Source organism: Marmota marmota, unplaced genomic scaffold (genome assembly GCF_001458135.2).
Source record: "Marmota marmota marmota unplaced genomic scaffold, marMar, whole genome shotgun sequence".
NCBI classification, from domain to species: domain Eukaryota; kingdom Metazoa; phylum Chordata; class Mammalia; order Rodentia; family Sciuridae; genus Marmota; species Marmota marmota.
The window spans coordinates 15,216,808-15,224,868 of NW_025999853.1; the positions used below are offsets into that span (position 1 = coordinate 15,216,808).

Here is an 8,061-nt window from a genome sequence, read left to right on the forward strand (position 1 = left end):
GAGAATTTTAAAAGAACATTTGGGGCTGGAAGATATAGCTCAGTAGTAGAACACTTGCCTAGCATGTGGTAGGCCCTGAGTTCCATACCTAACACCACAAAAAACAAACAAAACAAAAATATTAATCATTTCTAATCCTATTAGAGAAAAGGTAGTTAACATTTGGTGTACTTCCTACCAGTCCTTGTCTTTTACCTAGCTGGGGATCATATGTACACAGTTGGTAAGATGACCAGAATTTACAGTGTGCGATTATGTGATACTTCCTTCTGTAGTGAGCAGTTCCCATAAATACCACTTTGAAAACTCCATTTTCCTCTTTGAATTCTTTATTTTCCTTTGTCTTTAAGAATTTACTATCTAGGAAGAAAGAACATACTACTGTGAAACCTCCTGGCTTGCTCCAAGAACATTTTACCACTAAGCTACACCCCCAGCCATTTTCTTAATTTTTATTTTGAGACAGGGTCTTACTAAATGGCCCAGACTGGCCTCAAACTTGGAATTCTCCTGCCTCAGCCTTTCTCTAACAACCTCAAGAGGTACGCTCTCCTTATATATTCACAACTTCCCTTTTCCCTCTCTCTCCTGTACCCAAGTTCCTAGACTCATCTGACTCCATAGCCTGGCCTGCATAATTCCTCCCTGGATTGTTGTGTAGAGTCATATTTAGAGATGATGGAGCTTTTTTCTACAGGTATTTCCATTTTTTTTTTTTTTTTTTGCTGTGTTGGTGGGGGGTTTTCTGGGGATTGAACCCAGGGCCTTGTGCATGCAAGGCAAACACTCTACCAACTGAGCTATATCCCCTACAGGTATTTCCTTAAGTGATTTCTAACTATACAAATTACATAAAGCTTCACAGATATAATTACCTATTTGTCCTCATATTATGTATGTAACAAATAAAACTTGAATCTAGATAATCAAAATTGATTGTTCCCTACTCCATAATGAGACACAGTGGTTGTCAGAGTAAAGGATCATCAACTTCTACCATCTAATCTAGTACTATTAACTCTGTAGTTGCTTATTCTTACTGTAGTTACTGCTATTTTCAGCAATAAAATATAATCACCATAATAATAAAGTACTCTCACCACAAACAGCAATCACCTACCATTTACTGTGTGCTGTACACAATTGGCTGTCTATTACATTTTACATATATTACCTCATTCAATCCTCAAAATAACTCTGTAAGACCTCCTGTTTTGCATGGAAGAAAAGAAGATTTAAATGAAAATCTATTTGATTCCAAAACCACTGAATTTTATTTCAGTTCATACCCTGAAAACCTCTGAGTCACACCTATCTCAGGAGTTTTCTCACGTAATATTTCACAATACAGTAACATAATCTTTTAAGAGTTGCTGGGCACAGTGGTGTTCACCTGTAATCCCAGCAGCTCAGGAGGCTGAGGCAGGAGGACTGAGAGTTCAAAGCCAGCCTCAGCAATTTAGCAAGGCCTAAGCAACTCAGTGAGACTGTCTCTAAATAAAACAAAAAAGGGCTGGGGGTGTGGCTCAATGGTTAATTGTCCTTGAGTTTAATCCCCGGTATTGAAGCAAAAAGAATCATGCTAACATTTTACAGAGCTAAAGGCAAAAGACTTGTAAAAACTGTCTGGAAAGGCAGTGCTCTACGAGAGTATAGTTTCTGGAGGGAAACAAGAAATCTATCGAACCAACCAAACTGGCCAAATCAACACTGGCTACTAATATAAGATGCAACAGTTAGCGCCAGCAGCATTAGAGCCTCACAAAAACAGGTCTATAAAAAAAGTACTTCATGAAACCAAAGTTCTTGGAGAAAATGCAAGATAGACCAGTGCATCACTAAGCACTACTACACTTTGACTGACAAAATTACGCAGAGGTTCTTGGTGAAACATTTTCCAGCCCATTTGCTGGGGTAACAAATCTATGCATTTTGTTATAAGGGCTGAGAACAGAAAAGCTCACTTTACAAAATGCTCCAGGAAAAGATATTTGTTAATCCTTTTTCCTGTGATGTGTGGTCTCCAAGCATGCCCTCCCCCCCCCCAAAAAAAAACAAGGAAAAAAAAAACATTTTAAGGAATATCTGTCTACAGTGCTCATCTCTGACCCTCATTCTTTTTTTCTTTTTAATATTTATTTTTTAGTTTTCAGCGGACACAACATCTTTGTTTGTATGTGGTGCTGAGGATCAAACCCAGGCCACATGCATGCCAGGCGAGCGCACTACCGCTTGAGCCACATCCCCAGCCCTGACCTTCATTCTTGTTCCCCAATCTGCCTGAAGTTTCTGGATGGTGTCAGACACTCATAAAACAACTTCTCTGATGATAGCTCAGAAAGCCTGACTGGAGAGCACAGAACATAGAATATACACATATGTTCACATACATCTGCATGCAGGTACATGTGAGATGGCCAGCAGGACACACACAGACAAAGGATTGGGAGCGCAGGGCTAAGGTTGTAGCTCAGCAGCATAGCACTTGCCTCACATGCACAAGACCCTAGGTTTAATTCCCAGCACCACAGAAAAGGAGAAAACCTAATCAAATTAAGTTTAAGAGATGACAGGATGGGGCATGGTGGCTCATTCCTGCCTATAATCCCTGCTACTCAGGAGGCTGAGGCAGGAAGATCACAAGTTTGAGGTCAGTCTAAGCAACTTAGTGAGACTGTCTCAAAATTTAAAAATAATAATAATAATTTAAAGGTGCTAAGAATGTATCTCAGTCATAGAGTACTGTTTGCCTAGCAAGTATAGGGTCCTGAGTTCAATGTCCAGTAAGAAAAAAAAAGAGAACAGGAAGAGAAGGGTTGGAGACAGAAAGCATAGAACATTTTCAAGGACATGTGTTATTAAGAAAACAGAGAAATGGAACAATGGTGGAATAGTTAAGAAAAAGTATTTTCAAAAAGGGAGAAATGAGTCTACTTCTATGCTACTGGTAATGATCTAGCAGAGAGAAAAACTCATGATGTACGAGGGGATGGATTACAGAATACATGAGTAGATGAGAAGGCATACAATCTCATTCACTAACCATGGCACAGAAAAATAGTCACACAACTAATTAATGGTAGAGTCTAGATTTGAACACAGGTCTTCGGCCCCATGTTCAAGCATTCTTCCCATTACAACATGATAGAAGAGGCCTTGGTGCACTCATGACAACATATTTGACAGTATCACCACTAATTACATTGTTTCAGAGCACACCTGATTTCATAGACAATTCATTTCAACACACTGAATGTATGTGTGATATATGTCAGGCACCAGGATGGTGGGAAAGAGGGAATATAAATAACTATGGAAACAACTTAAGTGTCCATGGACAGACCAATGGATAAAGAAATATGATACACAGCTTACATGGTGGTCCATGCTTGTAATCCCAGCTACTCAGGAAACTCTGAGGCAAGAGGATCACAAATTCAAAGCCAGCCTCAGCAACTTAGCAAGGCCCTAAGTAACTTAGTGAGACCCTATCTCTAAATAAAAAATAAAAAGGGTTGGGGATGTGGCTCAGTGGTTGAGCACCCCCTGAGTTCAATCCCTGGTATCAAAATTTTTAAAAAGGATAAAGTATGAAAGTAAAATTTGGGTATCCCAATAGTCATTTCCTAATGAAAGATTACTGGTGGCTTTTTTTGACACAGTTTATTAACACTTTAAAAGTTAAAATTTCAAGACCTCTCTCTTTCCTTCTCCCTCTCCCTCAGCAGATACTTTTCCCTCTGCTATGAGCCTCACAGTGAGATCTGCTATAATGAAAGGGAGGATAAAACTTTGTTGTCCATATTTCTCAGAGTACTATAACATTATAACATTCATGATATTCATTCTCAAATTAATTTTACTTTAGTACTAAAGTAAAACATGATTTAAGGTAAACTGCTTACCTACTTTGAAGAAAGGTTCTCCATTAGTTTCTATGGGGGTTATAGATATGAACAAAACTCAGTTTCGGAACTGAATCTTTAAAGGTGATAATGACCCTCGAAGAAATAATGATAAATAACATTTCTCTGACACTGTAAGTAGAATTTTCACACGTGAAACCTCATTTGATCCTTAAAATATCCCTCTGAGAAAAAGGACAGATTTTCCTAACTTCACAAATAAGATAGAGGAAAAACCATGCAAGAATTTTTTAAAAAATTAAAAATAACTGAATAAACTGTGATACACTGTGATTGTAACTACATAAATTATCATATAATTACGTATATTTGTAAATACATATTGTGTGTGTGTGTGTGTGTGTGTGTACTGACCCACTCTCCCATAGCTTATCCTAGGACCTGGGCTTAGAAAAATATATGCCCCACTGAGTTGTATAATGTTTAAAGTTCTGGATGTCTACTGGAGGGTCCATTAGAAAGACTTAAACAGCCAGAAATGCAAAACAAAACTAAACACAACACTACTATTTTACAAATAGATCCATTTACTACATGATGATTGAGCACCTCAGAAAATGAAAGCTTGGGCCACCTATTCCAGAAAAAATATAGGGAAAGTTTTCATGCAGAAAGGAAATTGATTTGATTCTACAGTAAAGCCCTAGGCATAAAAGCAGCCTGAGGTTTCTGAAAAGTTGAATAGGAGGAGGTGGAGTGGATTTCAGATGAAGAAACAAACAAGCTAGCCTCACTATGCTCCTTCTATTTCATACCTAAGCCCTGGCTCAATTTCATTTTCAGGAGGCCTATGTTGGTAACTCACCTCCAAGAAAGAAGTTTCCCTCACAGACCACCACATATACACTTGAAAGTTGTTTAGGGGCTGGTGTGTAGCTCAGTGGTAGAGCAAGTGCTTAGTTAGCAAGTATGAGGCCCTGGGTTCCACCATCAACACCAAAAAAAAATCTTCTAAAAACAAATCAACTTTGGTACTGTCTACTCAGCTTGCATGTACCTTCTTTACTTGCTGCCATTCTCAAGCTTCTTTAGAATTAATGCTAGGGCTGAGGGTATAGCTCAGTAGTAAAACAAGTGCTTAGAGTGTGTGAGCTCCTGAGTTCACCCTGCAAACTCTGCCCCTCACTTTTCTTTTTTAAAACTGGTTCTCTTTAGAGGCTGGGGTTGTAGCTCAGTAGCAGAGCACTTGCCTAGCACATATGAGGCACTGGGTTTGATCCTCAGTACTACATAAAAATAAACAAAATAAAGGCATTCTGTCCATCTACAACTATTAAAAAAATTTTAAAAACTGGTTCTCTTTATACATAACAATAGAATTCATTTTGACATAATTATAAAAGCATGGAATATGATTTGTTCTAATTCAGTCCCCCAGTATTTCCTCCTCCCCTCCCTCCTACCTTCTGTTTCCCTTCCCTCTACTCTATTGATCTTTCTGCTATTTACTTATAGTTTTTTTGTGTTTTTTTTTAACTTAGTGTCTTGTGTATCATGGAAAGATTCACTGTGGTATGTTTATATGTGTACATAGGAAAGTTAGATTCATTCCACTGTCTTCCCCTATCTCATGCCTTCTTTCTTCCCCTTAATTTCTCTTTGTCTACTTCACTGATCTTTCTTCTATTCTTTTTGTTTATCCACCCCTCCCACACACACACCTTATTTTGGATTAGCTTCCACATATCAGAGAAAACGTTCAACCTTTAACTTTTGAGGACTGGCTTATATTTCACTTAACATGATAGTCTCCAGTTCCATCCATTTACTGTCAAATGTCATAGCAGTTCTTTATGGCTGAGTAATACTCCATTGTGTATAAAAAGCAATCGTGAAATTCATTTGAAAAAGTAAGAGACCCAGAATAGCAAAGTAATCCTTAGCAAGAAAAGTGAAGCAGGCCAAATAATCCCAGCAGCTCTAGAGGCTGAGGCAGGAGGATCAAGAGTTCAAAGCCAGACTCAGCAAAAGGGAGGTACTAAGCAACTCGGTGAGACCCTGTCTCTAAATAAAATACAAAATAGGGCTGGGGATGTGGCTCAGTGGTCAAGTGCCCCTGAGTTCAATCCCCAGAACAAAAAAAAAAGAAAGAAAAGTGAAGCAGGAAGTATCACACTACCAGACCTCAAACTATACAGATCTATAATAACAACAAGAGCATGGTACTGGCACCAAAACAGGCATGAAGACCAACAGAATAGAAGACACAGAGACAAACCCACATAAATAGTTATTCTAACACTAGACAAAGGTGCCAAAAACATATGTTGGAGAAAAGATAGCCTTTCTAACAAATGGTGCTGGGAAAACTAGAAATCCATATGTAGTAGAATAAAATTTAACCCCTATCTCTCACCCTGCACAAAATTCAACTCAAGGTGGATCAAAGACCCAGGAGTTAGACCAGAAAAACCCTGCACCTGTTAGAACAAAATATAGATCCAACATTCAACATATCAGCTCAGGAAATGACTTCCTTAACAAGAAGTAAAATAAAAAATCAATAAAGGGATGGCATCAAATTTAAAAGCTTCTTCACAGGAGGCTGAGGCAGGAGGATCACGAGTACAAAACCAGTTTTAGCAATGGCAAGGCACTAAGCAACTCAGTGAGACCCTTCTCTAATAAAATACAAAAAAAGGGCTAGGGATACAGCTCAGTAGTTGAGTGCCCCCGAGTTCAATCCCTGTTAAGAAAAAAACAAAACCAAAAAAAAGCTTCTTCAAAACAAAAAACAAAAGAAGAGAGAGCTAACAGAATGGGAGAAAATCTTTGCCACCTGCTCCTCAGATAAGCCATTAATATCCAGGATATACAAAGAACTCAAAACACTTAACACTAAAAATCCCAAAACAAATAACCCAATCAATAAATGGGAAAAGGAACTAAAAAGTCACTCCTCAAAGGAAATACAGTGGTCAACAAATATATGAAAAAAATGTTCAATATCTCTAGCAATTGTAAAGAAATGCAAATTAAAGCTACATTGAGGTTTCATCTCAGTTCTCCACACTACTTTCTCAACTTCTTAAACATTTGTCTGAAATTAAGGTTGTTCGGGTCCTCTCATTTGAAAAATTCAACTGCGGTGTTTTACTACATTTTAATTAACTTTATGGCTAAGCTCTTGTGTGTGTGTGTGTGTGTGTGTGTGTGTGTGTTGTCTGTTTGTTTCTTTGAGGTGCTGGGAATGGAACCCAGGGCCTGGAAGCATGCTGGGCAAGTGCTTCTCACTGAGCTCCATCCCAGCCCCCTCTCTAGTATTTCTTTACCTACTTCCTCTATTCAATTCTTTTTCTCCTCGGAATGCTGACATAAAGGTTATGAATATCTCAGTGCCTAGCATGGTACCAGGCACACAGGTGTTCAAAAAAAATGTTAAATGATCAAATTTAGACAGGAACATTTAATCTATAAAATTTCAGCAATTCTTGTAAGTAGTTTCCCCAAATTATCAAACTCATAAATTTTTCTTTAGTCTACAATTATAATTTCAAAGATATTTCATTTCACAGATTCATGAAAGCCTGGACTTCAAAAATGCTAAAAGTTGGGCTAGGTGTGTTGCTCAGTGATAGAGTACTTGCCTACCATATGAGAGGCCCTGGCTTTGATTCCTAGGTCCAAAATAATAAAAATAAGGCTGGGGATGTGGCTCAAGCGGTAGTGCACTCGCCTGGCATGTGTGTGGCCCGGGTTCGATCCTCAGTACCACATACAAACAAAGATATTGTGTCTGCCGAAAACTAAAAAATAAATATTAAAAAATTCTCTCCCCCCCATCTCTCTCTAAAAAAAAAAAAAAGAAAAGAAAAAAATCTAGGGCTGGGGCTGTAGCTCAGTGGTAAGAGTGCTCACCTAACATGTGTGTGAGGCATGGGGTTCAATCCTCAGCACCATATAAAAATAAATTAAAATAAAGTCATTGTGTCCATCTACAACTAAGAAAATTTAAAAAAATATATAAGAATCTGGGTTGGGATATAGCTCAGTGGCAAAGCGTCTGCCTTGCATTCGTAAAACCCTGGATTCAACTCCCAGTCCCCCCCCCAAAAAAAATATGTAAAAATCTAAAAACAAACACTAAGCATAAAAAGTACCTCTAGGTTTTATGGAATGAATTCTGTAATTCATT

The 8,061-nt window shown here is 38.2% G+C and overlaps 1 non-coding gene across 1 annotated transcript; it reads right to left on the reverse strand.

The window, feature by feature from the left end:
* Window positions 1–735: 735 nt before the first annotated feature.
* On the reverse strand, window positions 736–810 carry Trnaa-ugc. The gene has a single exon. It is a non-coding gene; the product is annotated as a tRNA-Ala (tRNA).
* Between the last annotated feature and the right edge of the window lie 7,251 nt (window positions 811–8,061).